Consider the following 16,965-nt stretch of genomic DNA (forward strand, 5'->3'; position numbering starts at 1 on the left):
TTCCCCTAGTGCTCACCCCAGCTCTCCCCAGCGCCTGCCCGGGCTCCTCTCAGCGCTCCGGGTTCCCTGCAGCACCCAGCCCAGGGCCAAGCCACTGACCCTGCGTACCCTCCCGGCTCGGGCGATGTGGCCCCCGGTGCCTCCTGCACCTGCCCCAGCCTCGGGATGCGCAGCCTGCGCCCTGCGGTGCTTCTTGTCCCCCTGCTCCCCTCGCCAGGCCAGCAAGCAGGGCCAGGCGTGTGCGCAGCACCCGCCCCACCGGGCTCTGCAGGCGGAAGGGTTTGGAGGAGCGCTCCTATGACTATGCATCTCCGCGGACAGGCAGATCGTGGGCTCCAGCCCACAGGGAGTTTGATCCCACCATCCCATGGAGAACAGGTATGGTCACCTGGGACCTGGGGCAAGGACAGGGCAGAGGCCATCAGCAAGAGGCACAAGGTGCAGCTTGTAGGTGGGGGGACAGCCTAGGACATGGGCCTTTGCAGGGGAGCAGCCTACGACGAGAGCTTTCGTAGGGCCAGATGGCAGGGGAGCAGCCTGCCAGCCAGCTTTCATCCACGCATAGCTGTTCTCTGAAAGTGTCCTGTCCTCGGGCAGCCGGACACCCACATCAGCAGGGCGCCGCTGCAGCCAGTGCAGTGCACACGTTAATGCTGTTCCCCAGTACTGCCCTCTCTCAAAAGGCCACAGGAGAATCGCCACATGGCCCCAAGTGTGCTGGAGTGTAGCAACAGAGGTTGAAACAATCCTAAACACCCACTGTTCACCCAGACCACGCACTGCACAGCTCGCTGGGCACCTCAGCTCACCCTCAAAGCTCCATTTGGGCTCAGCAGCTGGCCCTGCACATCCACTCATGGTCCTGCTCGCACACTGCATCCCGCCAAGAACATGGTCGGCCAAGCCTGAGAAGGGTGAAAGGGAAGGGGGCCAGAGGCAGGATGCTCCGAAAGTGGAACTCCCTGTGGAGCTGAAGCCTTGCAGAGGCCAGGGGGCAAGGGGCAGAGATGTAATGGCATGGCCCAGCCTGGCCTCACACTGTGAGCCAGGCTCTTGTCCCCACAACAGGGCTTTGGAAACCGTGGAGTGGAGAGGGAGGCCAGGCAGGCCCCAGCACCAGGCTCTGCCCCGTCACCTCTGCTGTGCACCTGTGACATGCAGCATCCAAAAGCCAGCGGCGAATGTCCATGTTTCGGGCCCCGGGGGCTACTGCCTGTGAGTTGCTTGGGCCCCCAACGCTCTTGGCTGCATGAAAGAGCCGTGGGAGATTGCAGCCTCCTGGGTCCAAACAGTTTCAGCACAACTACCCCGAGCCATTGCAAGGATTACAGACATTTGGATGTGTCTTCCGGGGTGCCAGCTACAGGGAGGACAGGATGTATGGTGAGAAAAGCTTCCCGCAGCAACCAAGGCTTCCCCTTACCCCTTCCTTCCAGCCTTTGCACAGGATAGAAGAGCTGGGATCAGCTTGCAGAGGAGCTGAGCCTCCCGTGCCAGCATGGCACGACACAGTCCCAGCTGCTGAACACATGTCCAGCAAGCCCACAGCATCCCAAACTCACTGATTTATTGAGCATGCACCACACTCCTACCCAGGAACCCAGACAGAGCTCCCAGCTCCAGCTGGGCAACAGGGCAGCTTCCTCCTTAGGGAAAAGACAGCCCCAGCACCCAGCAGCTAAGATTAGAAATTTCAAAGCATAGGAAAGTTATAAGAGACACAAAAGACAGCAGGAGGGGGAAAAGTATCTGTCAGGAATAACATGAAAACAAGGCAGAGGTCTAGCAGCAACAAAATAAATCCCAGCAGATGGAGATGATAAAATTGCTATTAAGATGCAGAGAAACCAGAGGTTTTCAGTAATTCTGCCTGTCCTGCACTGGGGAGGAAGCACGATGCAGTACTGATGGCACACAGGAGTGAGAGTACTTCCACCGTCTGTCAATAACCAAGGAGGATGTTTGGCAACATCTGTTGGAAACAGCTCTGGTTAAATCCTCAGGCCTGGAAAACACGTGCTTAGCGTCCCCTGAGAGATGACTGAGCAGGGATCTGGCTCATAGCGTTATTTTTTGTACAAATATTGCAGTACAAGAGGAATTGCAGAGATCCTTCCTTACCATCCCATCCTGGCGCATCCCTCCCCTCCCACCCTCCTTGGCTGAGGTCCAGCCACACCAGGGCCATGCTAGGGATGGAAGAGGGTCTGTGGTCTGAACGTACCTGAGTGCAGAGGACCTGGGCACCCCCTTACCATTCACGGGGCCTGTTTCTCTTATTCAAATGCTACTCTTCAAACTCTTCCACAGCCTTCTACAGACAGGCAGGTGGGCTCCACGCAGCACCTGGCACAGCATAGCCCCAGTCTCAGCTCTCTGTGCACCATGGGGCATCCTGACCTCACCTGAGGATGTAGCAAAGCCCAATGCAAATGGAGCATCTAGAACAAGATCCCTGGATCCCATCCTGGAATCAGCAGCACCTGAGCCTTCAGGTTTGAACATCATATAGACTATGTCTTCCTAAGGGAAGAGGCCAAACCACCCAGACAGCAACACAGGACAATAAGGTGCCTGGCAGGGTGAGGAGAACATAGCTACGGTGGGAGACTTCTTTGTGCTTGGACAGACTCAAAGGGGAGTCAAGTTCTAGTCAAATGAGTTCTTCACACCCTGCACAGCTCATCACAGGCACAGGCTGCTCATATTTTTTCTGCAGTCATGGTGAGGCACTACTGACATCTCTCCATTCACAGCAGTTCATTTCAGGTTTGATGCTTCTACTGAAAAAGTGACAGATTTCTGCATTCACACTGCCAAAGCCAAGCTCCATCTGTGTCTCACACTGCAGCTGGTGTTGCTCCAATCCACAAACTGTTTATATCCTTTGTATCTGATGCATGTTGGAAGCTGGGTTTGTTCCCTGCACTGTAGAGACTGGCCCTGATGCCACCTCCAGTGGCCCTGATGCCACTCTGTCTGTGAGTCCCTGTGGCCTGGCTAGAGCCCACTGGATTGCCTTGACAGATGGCTGTCATGTAGCACTACTCATGTAGAGACTGGCAGGGGACACGAGGTGGGACTGGCAGATGGGAGAGGATCAGGGAGCACACATTGCACCACTCGCATGCCAGACTCAACATTTAGTCTACTCCCTAACGCAGACATGGCAAGAGGCCCCCAGCAGGACGCTCGGCCACTGGGGCTGCCTGCTGCTTGTGCAGCCGTCGGCCCATGGAACCCCAAGGAAGGAGCAAAAGACGGCATGGGAGCCGCTGGTCACACAGTCTTAAATCGGGAGGTTCATTCCCTTGGACTGCACAAATAGGTGAGGAAGGAGGCTTGTGCAGTGGCCTGCAGGGACCCATGGGTGGTAGGTCCACCTGCAGGAGCTCTGTTCCCAGCCTACTCCATCTCAGGAGGGTCCAGCAGCTCTTCTATGTCGTCTCTGGGCTGGAGCTCACAGCATGGCCCTTTCTCTCCCCAAAGGCAGCAATCGCTGCTTGCCTGGTTAAACGCTTCCCAGACAGGTCTGAGCATGTACCAGGTAGAAGAAGCCAGAGAAAGTCTTCCGGGCTCCTGCCAGCCCTGCGGAGAGCTGTGCATGTCCTCAGCCTTCCTCTGTCCTCCCAGAACAGCATCAGTCCTGAATGTGAGGAGCCACTTTGGCTGCCCTGAGTTCCCTGCGCTCCTGCCACCACAACCACAACTGGGGCTGGGAGCCCTTTCGTGCACCCCAGGCCAAGAACAGGATATGAGCCTTTCCCTCAGGTCTAGGAGAGCCTAGGTCATGTGGTCCTGGTAAACCTTCCCTTCAGGTTTAACCCCGGCCTGTGTGGACACAGCCTAGACACCCTCTGGGCATATTAGCCTGCAAAGGCCTGGATTCAGTGCCCATCTCTCATGACCAGGGATTTTGGTGCCTCAAAGGAGAGTATCTCTGCTCTAGCACACTTTGGAGGAAGTGCTGGAAGAGGATTCACCTACAGGTGATGTGGGGGCTGAGTTTAGCATTTGACACTGCCACCGTGTCACTTCAGTCAGGCTCTGGCTCAGCTGCTACCCCTGACTCCAGCATCACTCCTGACTTGCAGGGAAGCATGCAGCATTGCCAGATGCTTCTTTTGCAGCTTTGAATAAAAGCCACCCGCTGTCCCTAGGAGCATAGAAATGTCTACGGCCTCTCCAGCCCCTTCCCTCCTTGGTAGCACCCTGCACAAACTCTGCTATGCAGCACAGGCAGGGGCTCAGAGCATGTTACGTGTGCTGGCCACGCACAGTCTTCCTCGAGATCTGGGTGCAGAAGGGGACATGAGGATTGGAAGGTTGCAACTGTGACACCAAAAATGCTTCCAAAGAGAGAGCCAGGGAACCGCAGACTGATAAATGACACATCTGTTCTGTGCAAATGAACAAAAACTGGCATAAGGAGTAGGAAACTGGCATCATTAGGGGACAGATGGATAAATATGACATATTGGGAAAGAGTCAGCACAGCTCTTTTAAAGGGAATTTCTTCCTTCCAAAGCTAGTGGCTTTCTTGGAAGGAGCCAACGGGCACATGAGGGTGATCCAGCAGAGAGAGGTCACTTGCATTTCCACAAACAAATTCTCTGATGAGTGAGGGGTCAGTGGAGAAGTGACAAAACTTGCTGATAATACTGAGTTATTCTGGATACTGAAGATGAGTGCTAAGACTTGCAAGAGGGCTTTAAGAGCCTGAGCAACCTGGCAATAAAATGAGATGAAATCCAATGTTGGGGAAGAGATGCACATGGGAAAATCAAGCCCAGCCTGATGTCTGGTGATGGGCTCTGAGACCTGGAGTTCTGACAGTCCGTGAAAATGTCACCTCTGCCGAGTGCAGAGTGCAATTTGCAATAGAAAAGGTTAAATAGACTACATCAGAGGTGTTGTGTCAATCCCGGCTACTTGCACTCAAGGGCTGTGTGCAGTCCTTGTGCCTCCATCCCAAGAGTATGGCAGAGCTGGAACAGACTCAGAGAAGGGTGACGGAGTTGACCAAATCTCTGGAACAGCTTCTGCCCATGGGGGGTCTGATGGACTGGGGCTCTTTGGTATGGAAAAGAGACAGCCAGGGGCAGGGGACAGAGATGAGAGAGTAGGAAGAGCTTGGTAGATCAGGGAGAAACAAGAGAAGGTGGCTCTATGCACAGCGAGCAGTGGTACTCCCTGCCACAGGATGCTGCAAATGCTACATGGCTTAGGAAGAAGACTGGACAAACCCACAGAAAGAAATCTATCAAGCACTGCTAAATACAAAGACCCCCTGATTGGCACAAGGAGCCTTGCAAATATTTAGAGGCAGGGATTGTGTCCAGGGGAAATGTTGCTACACATTTGCCTCAGACAACCATCAAAGACCAGGCAGTGGGTGAGATGGGACCGTCTCACCAGAGCAGCCGCCCATGTGCAGCGATATTGCTCCCAGATACATCATGCAGGCAGCATCCTTTGGTTTGGGAAGCCGCTCCCAGGCCTGCAGCATGCCTCTTCCAGCAGCCCACTGTCTGCACACCAAGCACATTCCCTCACCAGCCACTGCACCAAAACAATTGGGAGCCTGCAAGCTTTGTTCATCATATTCAAATTTCTCAGCTCCCATCAGGCTGGAAGGAAATGGGATGTATCTGCATGGAGCAGCCATGCCTGCACATCCCAGCTCAGTGGCAGGTGCCCCAGGCACAGCAGGGGACAGACTGGCATGGAAGAGAGAAGCACTAGCACGAGATGCTGTGCAGCTCCAGCTTGCTGCAACAAGCTGTACAGGGGTGGCAGGGGCCAAAGACAAGTGATACGCTGGGGGAAAGCAACACACTTGGAGCATGAAGCTCAGCTCAGAAGTCTGGGATGAATGGTGTGGCCAGAGGGGCACCCGGATAACATTGCCCGGCACCGAGTCCTGTACATAACATGACATATTGCTCCTCCCAAGCAACATAAACTAGGACTTTTCTGCTTCTTCCACAAATCCACACTTGTACAAGCGATGCGGACCCAGGGTTTCTGAGGGTGTTCAGGCCACTCAAATGCTGTCTGTCTGGACACACAGGATATGCCCAGAGCATGTGCATTTACCAAGTGAAGCAAATTCTTGCAGACGTTTTTTGCAGCTTCCCAATCTTTCTGTCAAAAGAAATCATTATGCAGTTGATAATATAATTGAAACTATGCTAATTGACCAAAAGAAGACAGGACAACTTATTGACAGACATCTGCCAGCTTGGAGCCAGATACATGGGTTGTCACCCCGGCCATACCAAGCACCCTTTCTGCCTCTGCTCTCAGCACCAGCAATCCTCTTCATGTCCATGACCCTGAGCATCACAACTCCTCTGCAGTGTGATCCGTTATCTCATTAACACTTGACGAGGTGTGGAGAGCTGTGGGAAACTTCATTTCCACAAATCCAGGTCCAGCACCCTGGAAACTTGCCAGTAAGAGAGCTAGGCGACAGATATGAGAAAAAAATTACTCCAGGACTGACATGCTGAGCATGAGAAAAGCCTGTTTCACTGGCAAACACTAGATATGGGTTTGAGGGAAATTTCCAAATGGCCACTGTATAAGCCCTTGGGGGTTATTTTCTTCTGTAAAATCATTTTGCATATGCTCAGAGCCCCGCAGAACTGAAGCCACACTCAATGCCCAAGGGGACAGGGGAGCCAAGCCACAGGAGCTCCCTGCAGCTGGCGTCAGTAATTCCCCAGCAAAACCAGGCTTGTGGCAGGGGGACCTCGTGCTAGATGCTGGTTTGCTGACGACAACCATATTATATAATGCAAAGTGCATGGCCTAATTCAGTCATCCGCTTTCACACTGTCCTCAGCCAGGTTGACTCTTTCAGGGTTCCAGCAATAGCACAATTCAAACCCATGGGGAGAACAGGGAGAAACACCTGCATCCACAGGGTATTATTTGCCCTTACCAGGGGGCTTGTGCCCCGCAAAGGCACAGCAGCTTCCACATGGGATCAGATGCCCGAATTCCTTCTCTGAATGAACAAAGGAAGTAGGACCAGCTGGGAGAGCGCGGATCTGAACTCAATAGCAAGCAGTAAAGTGGAATTGATTGGAGCCGCCTGCGCTCATCGATCTGAGACAGAGCAAACTAAGGAGCTGGAGCATTTGCAGCTCAATCAGAGCAATGTGCTGGTCAGAGGCATGTGCTCTGGGGCTGGTGGGGGACCTGCAAGCCCCAGGACAGCATTAATGGTGGGTTTGATTAATCCAGCTGCAATATCCTTCCCCAGACAGGTACTCACTGGGGCTCTGCATGGCCTAGGGGCTGTGAACCACTGGCTGGCATCCCCGCTACATCTCTAAAAAGGAGGGTCATCAACCATCAGGAGGACAGGCATGGAGGACAAGATCAAAACAGGACTTGTTCCCCCAGGCAGAGGGGAAACAAGTCCTTTTGCCAATGGCATTCACCCTGGTCCAGCTTGGTGTCTCCAAAATGGACAGGAGGCAGAAAATGAAGGTGAATTCAGAGCAGGGGCAAGTTGTGCCAGGCAAGCTGCCTAGCAGTGTGTGGCTGCCTGTTTTCTGCCCGCTCAGCATCACAAAGAGGGGTTAAGAGGTGGTTGTGTGCAGGCTAAAAATCCCTGCTGCCGGAGGAGGCTCCTGCTTGTCTCGCAGACAAAGACAGAGCGAGGGCTCACAGCTGGCAGCCGCAACAAGACAAGGCAGATACAAACAAGTGGCAGCGTTCATATAGGGCAGGGAGACAGGCAGCACAGCATCTGGGCCACTTTTATCACATCCCAGGTTCAGCTGCATGCTGGACCCATAGGGAAAGGGCCAAGAGGCTGCTCTGGGCTTTGTGCTCCCTGCTGGTTGGATGGGAGAGCTTTGGTGATTCCCTCACATGTTAATTTTAGGGACTGTTTTCCTTGATCTCTGGGTATCAGAGCCAGGCAAGGAGATTCCAAAACACAACAAAGCAAAAAGTTAGTCTGTCATAGCCTGTTTGTCCTACACGGTGCTGTTGGACTGGAAAATGCCCTTTGAAGCCTGGGCTGTAGGAAAACCAGGACCATCTCATGCACTGTTGTGGGCTCATAATGCCACTGAAGAGCATCACAGCTGAAATTCCAAGGGCTCATGTCAAGAAATGCCTGAGTCCTTCTCAATCAGTCCTTGGCACACATCTCATGAGCTAGAAGAGGATGGAGAGGTGGATGGCGGAGAGAGCGCCACATCGGGTTGCTTGTAACCCCCTCCCAGCCCAGATCTGCTGTCCTTCATCCCCAGTCCTACCTAACCCCTTGTTTCTAATATCACCCCCAGGACCTATTCCTTGGCCTGCCCTTCCTCTGCATTAGCCAGCAGGGATAGCAGGGATACTGTGCAGTTTAGGGGGAGGCATGGGAGGACACGCACAGGGAGAGAGCAGGATCACAAACCACCTCTTGCACTAGCTCCACTTTTCTCCCCTGCAGAGGAACCAGGGTTTCCTCCTCTGCATACCACAACCTCACGATCATCATTTTAGTACTAGACAACGACTCATTTTTTCCAAAGCCTCATTTGCAGAAAGGGCTGGAGTATCAATTTTACACACCTGTACAGGCACGTGCAGCTGAAGACAGTGTGCAGTGGGGCTGGGGAGCTCCCTAACACAGGACACTGTGGCTGCTTCATGGTTTAGGGTGAAACTGGGCAAATCCATAGAGGAAAAAAATCATTGAGGGCTGCTAAATGCAGGGAAACCACATTTGGCTCAGAAATCTGTGAGCTACAACTGGTGGAAGGCCAGAAGAATACTGGGGGACTCAGATATTGTATTCTTTCCTAGGAGAATAAAGCATCCCATGTGCTTGTGGATATGGGATAGTGGGCTAGATGGTATAACTCAGTGGAGGTGTGCTGATGTTCTTAGCAAGGAAGGTAGGCTTTCAGCAGCAGAGAAGATTGCAAGTTGAATTTATGGCCTCTGAATACCCGGAAATGACAGTGCTGGCCTGCATCAGTGCATAATTTTATATCACCAGTAAAACATGGAGCGCCTACTCGCAGTGCTGGCATCCCTCACGCCTCCCCAGGTACCAGCTCTGCTCTCCTGGCTCTTTTAGAGATCTGAGTCAGAGTCAGGACGAAAAGAGGCAGCGGTGCAGTGCGCTCTACCTCCTGTCTGCCTCCTCGAGGTGGGGAAAGGAGGCTGGGGGCTGCCCCAGCAAGGGAACTGCCGGAGAGGGGCAGAGCAGCTGAGAAAGCTGCGGAGTGATGAATTGCTCTTGTCCCTGTGCCAGCTGGAAGATTTATGTTCATGCCACAGAGTGGCAACGTCTGGGCCCAGCAGCACTCTCTGCCTGGCTGCACCAGTGTTTTTGACATTGCAAGCACCTTTAAAATCCTATCAGACACAAACCACAGGCATCAGAGGGCTCAGAGAAAAGCCACCAAGGGACAAAGCAAGGTGGGAAGAGCAGGGGAGCCTGCCTGGAACAGCCACCCTGCCCAGACGCTGAGCAAAGCCCAAAGGGATCAGATCATCCATCAGGCAGTTCCCCCAGACTACCCATCCCTTTTCCACCACGCTGCATGAATGCATCCTGGCAGGTCTGAACCATCTGGGCCAGACCAGCAAAGTCCTGTGGACCAAACCATGCCATGAAAGGTTATTCTGGGCCCTGACAACACGGCACAATTTCATTAGGAGCGGTCCTATCCAATTCCCAGCTCAGCACTCCACTTGCTGGGCGACAGCCCATGGGTAGGAAGCTGTGCTGGCAGGGGACCACCACCTCTGGTGACTGGTGGCAGCAGCTTCGTGCTTCCTTTTCCACACCAGCAAAGCCTCCAGCACTTGTCTCTGTCTCCACTCGCCGCCTCCCTGCTTGCTTCCATGTTTGGCTGATTCCTCCTTATCGCTACAGCGTTTATCTCATTCATGCTTATTGCAACAGTTGAGATTGTTGTTATTCTGTTGTTTTCCCCTCTCAGATATGTCTGTGGAGCATCCAAAACACAAGCTTTGCTGCCTTCTCCCCACCTGCAGGAGAACCTGCACCCATGCACACCATATGTGCAGTGCCCAGCACGTGCCCATGCAAACATGAGCCCTAGCACCATACCAGGCTAGGGTAGGCCAAGAAACTGGGATCAAGACCATGGTGGACACCAAATTCATGGGTCCCACTCTATCTATCTATACAGGTCCCCAAGTAGGAATCCCCTGGTTACTGGGGGCATTGCTCTAGGTTCTCTGTCCCCTCCAGGGACAGGCAGCATGTCCTGTGAGAGGTACTCCACATCTTGTCACTGTCTCACCTTCTTCCTTGGTTGCTTCTTCCCCACCACCGCATTGCACTGACACAACACAGCAATTGCACGGAACAGTGCATGGGAGCAGGCTGGTGATACAGTGGATCTGGGCTTCTCCTTGCTCACTGACCAGTGACACAGCCCTGGTCAGTGGCAGTTGTGCCACCACCAGCTTAGCATGGAGGAAGGCACAGGTGGCCAAGAGAGGGCACAGGGCAGGAAAAAGACTTCTTCCCCCTCTCACAAGCTCATGCCTTGAGTTTCAGAGGGGTGTGATGACCCCCATCTCTACGGCTTACCTACCCTGTCTTCTGCGGATGTCTGCTGTAGTCTGTTCTCTCTCCCCAGCGCAGTTCATGGGCTTAGCATAGTGTTAAACTCCCTACACGTGAGGAGTCTTGCCAGTGACACTGCACCCACTTTGGGTCCAGTATGAGGGCACACATGGTGACAAGGTTGGCCATACATGGACAAGAGCAGTGTCCCCACAACCCAGTGGGAGGGGACAGACCAGGACTGGCTGAGGGCAAACAAGAGAGGGAGAAGGGCAGCACTTTGGCAGAAGGGCAGTGCCAAAAGTCACCTGTACACCCAAGTCATTCAAAGATGCCACCAAAGAGGCCCTCTTCCACCATCTCCTGGGTAGCCAGGTTTGATGGCATGGAAAGCATCTCCTATTTGCAAAGGCCACCACCATTGCTGAGGGGCCACCACGCACACCAGAGCATAGGGGATGTCAGCAGTGAAGAGGCCAAGGGGAGGAAGAGGTGGCTACAGACAAATAGAGGCCACAAAAGGCCTATTCTGCCTTCTTCCACCACTCTGAGCTTTTTTGAGTTGGATATAGGCAAGATGAAGAGCTCAGGGTAGCAGGAGCTGCTCTGTTGGGTGCAGAGTGTGCCCCACTGGGCAGCTCTGGTCCCCGCAGGCAATGATACAGCCTGGGGAGATACTGCTTCTCACAGCTGTAGCTGGTCTCTGCATCGTTTGCTGTTTTGGCATCCATCACTGCCCCCCAGTTCTCACCCTCTACAGGATGCAAGTCTCATTAGAACCTTGTTTTTACTAAATTGCTCCTGAATTGAATGTTATGAATGGGGATAAAGCTGGGAAATGTTCCAGCATCAGTAAAGTCAGCAGCCAGGCTGGAGGGTAACGAGACAACACTTGACCGAGTAGTCAAGGTGCACGAGGCCTTGCTCAGGTTTGTCCCAAGCTTCAGTAAGGCTCTGGCACATTTAGGATTCACTGACTGTAGCAGATGTGCGGGAACAGATGTGGCCTATACACATACCCCTGCCCCAGCATGGAAAGCATGGCTGCTGGAGACCTCTTCCGGCACCCACTCACACCTGCCAAAAATGTAGGAGTGCTAACAGCCGTATCTATGAGGCTGAGTGCTGAGCTTGGTTTGCATGCAGAAAGCAGGGGTTTCTGCAAACAGGTCTTCCTTGTGACACAGCACAGAGGTATGAATCATCAGGGCCGTTTGAGTGCTCTGAAGTGGCAAGATTATGTGGAACTTGTTTAAAAATGTTGTATGCAAAGAAATCCTTTTGATTCCAAGCACTCTGAATTCTCTGCATAGCTGAGGAAAAAAAAAAAAAAGGCCTTTAATACTTACTCAGCACTGTAATAATCAGCAATAGTGGCAAGAACAAAGAGTCGTTAACACTATTAATGTGTATGTTTCACCAGGGTAGAAACACAGGAACCCCAGCATAGACTGATTTCTGCCACTGTCTGTTTTCGGCCACAAAGACAAATTCATCTTTAATGCCTTGTTTTCCTTTCAGAGTCTTACATACCATCCTGGCCTGCTGAGCACTCCCAGCACCTTCTGGGAAAGCAGCAGTTAATGGGGCAGTAAGGACTGTCGCTGAGAAACACCCACGGGGTTTAGAGTTGGGGTTGTGGTCAGGCAAAACAGCTAGGGTCACGGAGAGGGTTAGGGTCAGGGTCAGGGTGAGTGTTATGATCAGGAACAAGGGTAGGGATAGGGTTAGGTTTGGAGTCAGGGTCAGGGACACAGTGAGCCTTAGGGTCAGGTTGAGATCAAGAGATAGTGTTAGCATCAGAGTTTACAGTTGGGGTTAGGAATACGATTAAGGTTAGAGTTGGGGACAGGGTTAGGATGACAGTTTGGAGTTGGGGTCAAAAACAGAATGGGGGTGAGAGATCAGGTTAGGATCATGAGTTAGAGGCAGGGTTAAAACACGGGTTAGGGTGAGGGTAGAGATCAGAGACAGGGTTAGAATTGGGGTTAGGACGAGGGACAGGGTCAGCATCTGGGTTTGGAACTGGCATCGGGCACAGAGTTAAGACCAGGGCTTAGAGACAGCGTTAGGATCAGGGTTTAGAGTCAGGGTTAGGACTGGGGTCACCCTTTGGAGTTGGGCCAGGCGCAGAATTTGGATCAGGAATAGGGTTAGACCAGGGCAGGATGGGGGCTGAGAGTTGGGGTCAGGGAGAAGGTTGGGGTCAAGCCAGGACTGGGATCGCACGTCGGAGCCAGGGTTAGGATGGGGCCCAGGATCAGGATCAGGGCCTCCCTCACGTCGCGCTGAGCCGGGCTGAAGGCCGGGGCCAGGCCGGAGCGCAGACCCCTGCTGGGACCCGTCGGCCACCCGCTCCCTCCGCCCTTCCCCCGCCGATGCGTGGGGGTGGTGGGAGCGCGGAAAGCCGCGCATGCGTACACTGCCGCCGGGGGGGGGGGGAATCCGCCACGCTCCCACTACGTCGCCATGGAAACGCCGCCAGGCCCTAGCAACGTGCGTTCCTCACCACCGAGGGGCCGGGGGGGGGCCCCCGAGCTGCCCCATCCCGCGCATGCGCGCCGCGCCGCCGACGTTAGCTCACCCGCCGCCTGTCCCTAACAGCGCGCGCGCCGGAGCCAAATCACAGAGCCCTCGTAGCGCGCCGTGATCGTATAGTGGTTAGTACTCTGCGTTGTGGCCGCAGCAACCTCGGTTCGAATCCGAGTCACGGCATCGTCCCCCGGGCGGTTGCACGGCACCCGGGCTCATGCTTTTTTTTTTTTCTTTTACGCTTTGCTTTATTTCAGTTTTCAGATTATTCCTTTTCCTTCCACCAGCCCTGCAAAACCCTTCTTGCTCCTTGTGGGCAGCGGCAGGGACAGTCCGCCGATCCCGGCGGCACCACTCCGCGGCCTCCTCTGGGAGTGGAGAGGTAATGGGGCCCTGGGTTACAATGCTGGGAATTCCCGGGCAGGCCTGCGGTGAGCTGTACCCTAGCGCCTGTGCTGGGGCAGGAAGGGCCTCCTGCCTGGGTCTGCCTTCCCCCACAGATGCCTGCATGAGTGTCGTGGGGGAGCTCCCCGGGCCACAGAGGCAGGCTCCTGGGCACCCTACAGAGGTGTGCAGGCACCCTTGAGGGCTGTGCCCCCTGAGGGGGGCTGGCTGCCAGCATGGGGAACAGCCTCCATGCCACAGAGACAGGCAGCTGCACCCTGGGGCTTCCAGAGAGCTGAGGACGCCACCAGGGTGCCTGAAAGTCCACGTGTCAGTACAGGGGTCCATCCCAGGGCGCCCGCTACACCTGCGAGCATGGCTCACGCTCTGGACAATGCCCAGCACCCAGGTACTGCAACTGGTCGGAGTGGGCTGGGGAGGAGGAGGAGGACACACCCCGCCCGAGGCCTCCCCCTGCAGGCAGCTACGAGTTGCCCGGCTCAGGGACTCTCCTGGGCTGCCCGGAGAAAAAGGGAATAATCTGAAAACTGAAATAAAGCAAAGCGTAAAAGAAAAAAAAAAGCATGAGCCCGGGTGCCGTGCAACCGCCCGGGGGACGATGCCGTGACTCGGATTCGAACCGAGGTTGCTGCGGCCACAACGCAGAGTACTAACCACTATACGATCACGGCGCGCTACGAGGGCTCTGTGCTATGGCTCCGGCGCGCGCGCTGTTAGGGGCAGGCGGCGGGTGAGCTAACGTCGGCGGCGTGGCGCGCATGCGCGGGGCCGTGCTGCAGCTTTGGACGCTGCGCCCCAGCGCAGCGTCCAGGCGAGGCCTCGGCCCCGCGCATGCGCGAGGCGCGCCCGGGCTCTGCGCGGGCTCTGCGCGAGCCGCGCGTGCTTTGCGCGGGCGGGGCTGCGCTCGCAGAAGCGGAGACTGGTGCAAACACGAGCAGCTCGCAAGCGTTGTGTCCGCACTGCGTGAGCCACACCTGGTTGGAACAAGCCATGCCGGATCTGCATCAGCAGTGGCAGGCTTTCACAGGCACTCCCAAGTGTTGCACGAGCCCTGCTCAAGCAGTGCCTGGTTTACAAGAAAAGTTCACAGGTATCCCATGAGCCGTGTCCAAGATGCGCAAACAGTTCTCAAGTGTTGTGCAAACCCTGTAGGAGCCATTGTCTCCTCAGTGCATGTCATTTGCATCAGACATGCGAAGTTCCCATGTGCCCTGGCCAAGCAGTGCTGGGTTTGCAGTTCACATACATTGCATGAACTGTCCCTAGGCTGCGCAAGTGCTATACAAGCAGCATCTCATTTGCACAAACAGGTCACAAACGTGGCGTGAGCCATGCCTGGGCTGCATGCGCCCTGTACAAGCTGTGCCTAGGCTGCATGCAATGAGCATGGGCAGCATCTGGTTCACACAAGCAGTTCATGAGTGTTGCACAAGCATTGCAGAAGCTGTGCTACATTTGCACAAGCAGCTCATGAGTGTGTGAGCAGTGCCCAGGCTGTGTGAGTCCTACATAAGCAGTGCTTGGTTTGCACAAGTAATCCATGAGTGTTGCACCAGGCTGTGCAAGCCCTGCATTACCAGGTCCTGTTTTACACAAGCAATGCACAAAACATGCTTGCAATTTTACTTTTCATCCTCCACACCAACAGACACTGGCTTATGAGCACAAGGTGCTGAACGCCCTGGCAACTGGAGACTGAACCAACCCCAGACACCACATCACCCTCCAAGCCACATTGCTTTATTGCTCCCCATGCAAACAGTTGTACCATGCACATGAAAAACAGAGTCTCCTGCAGGTCCTACACCAGCAATATGCAAAATCCTGTCATTGCTTGGGATCCCCTGGTGCAAAATCCCCATGTGAGAGGCCAATCAGCCCTGTCATTACCGGCACAGCAGGCTGGTGCCGACTTGGTGCATGCACGTGGGGATGTGGCTCGCACCATCCTGCACGAATAAGTTTCTGCCAAGTGCTCACAGGCAACGCAGGAATTCCTGCAGCGGCCGGTGCTTGACGGCCCTTTTGTTCGCAGAGGCCTTGTCCGTCCCACACTGCTTCAGGGGGAAAAGCACCAGGCCAGGACGGGCAGCTCAGCTGGCATGACTGCTCCGTGGCCGCCAGGATTGGCAAGACCCACCGCTGGGACCTTTGCACCACCGTGGTTTTGGTGGCCACCCGGGAACCACTATTTTCCCAGGAAGCATTTCCCAGAGTAAAGGTTGGATTTCTCACTTTTCAGAGCTTGCCGTGGGGCTTGTCTTGTTCTCGAGAAAGACCATTCCTGGACGTCGCTTTCCAGTGGCACGTTGCCTCTGTGGCCGCTCCGCCAGGCCCCCGTGGGCACCCGCCGTCGTGAAGCGCCAGCATGCCAGGCAGCCGCACCGGGCCAGGCTGGGCCAGGTCCTGAGTCCAGGGAGGAGCCGGGCCGGCAGCGGCCCTGTGGCCAAGCCCAGGTCTTTGGACCGAGCTGTTAATGGATAACCGGGTGCGAGGCAGGGAGCTGCGTGCCCGGACGCCTGGCAGGTTCGGGGCTGGTGGGTGAGTGCCGGGGGCTGCGGTGGGTGCGAGGACAGGGGGCAGCAGGGCACAGGAGGTGCGAGGACACAGCGGGGCACGAGGACGTGGGGCATGAGGGCACAGGCAGGGCAGGGGGACCCAGCGGCGCCATACTGTGGGGGCGCCAGGTCCGGCAGGGGGGGCAAGGACCCTCGGGGGGGGAGCAGGCACGACTGCACCCCACACACACCCCCTCCTTATTGGCCACCTGCCCACACAGCCACACCCCCTGGGGGAGAGCAGCCAATGAGGCTTCACCAAAACAAAGGGCAGTTGAAGTGCTTGGCGGGGCTCGGGTACAGGGATGTGCTGCCCCCCCCACCCCCCGCCGGTTTGGGGGGCGGGGCCAGTGGGTGGGGCGGGGCTACCTGAGCTTGGGCTGGCAGGGGGAGGGGGGAGGTCTGTGGGACCTGGGAGGGTGGGGGGAGTTGGGCTTTGGGGGCACCCTGAACCCTGGGCAGGGGGTGACTGGGGGTCCCTGAGCCCTGGGAGGGGTCATGGGGGTCTCTGAGCCCTTGGGTGACCTGGGGGGTCCTAGAAAGTACCTGAGCTCTGGGGAGGGTCCCTGAGCCCTGGGTGGCCTGAGGAGTTCCCTGACCCTGGCAGGAGATGCTAGAGGCAGTCCCTGAGCTCTGGGGTGGATCTGGGGGGTTCCTGAGCCCTTGGCTGGCCTGGGGGGCTCTCTGAGGCTGGGGTGCCTGGGGGGAGGTCCTGAGGGGTCCCTGAGCCCTGGAGTGTCCTAGGGAGGCCCCTGAGCCTGGGGGGGGAGACTCTGAAGGGGTCCATAAGGCCTGGGGTGAGCCAGGGGGATCCCTGGGGCCATTGAGGAGGAGTGGGGCCCTGGATTGGCACTGAGAAAGCCTGTTCTTGCCAAGACGCCAGGGAGAGAAAAGGCCTCAGGGCAC

The 16,965-nt window shown here is 55.5% G+C and overlaps 2 non-coding genes across 2 annotated transcripts; one reads left to right on the forward strand and one right to left on the reverse strand.

Moving 5' to 3' along the window:
- Positions 1–13,207: 13,207 nt before the first annotated feature.
- TRNAH-GUG lies at positions 13,208–13,279 on the forward strand. Its single transcript has one exon. It is a non-coding gene; the product is annotated as a tRNA-His (tRNA).
- Positions 13,280–14,100: 821 nt separating this feature from the next.
- On the reverse strand, positions 14,101–14,172 carry TRNAH-GUG. The gene has a single exon. It is a non-coding gene; the product is annotated as a tRNA-His (tRNA).
- Between the last annotated feature and the right edge of the window lie 2,793 nt (positions 14,173–16,965).

Source organism: Apteryx rowi, unplaced genomic scaffold, assembly GCF_003343035.1.
Source record: "Apteryx rowi isolate R43461 unplaced genomic scaffold, aptRow1 scaffold_27, whole genome shotgun sequence".
Classification (NCBI taxonomy): domain Eukaryota; kingdom Metazoa; phylum Chordata; class Aves; order Apterygiformes; family Apterygidae; genus Apteryx; species Apteryx rowi.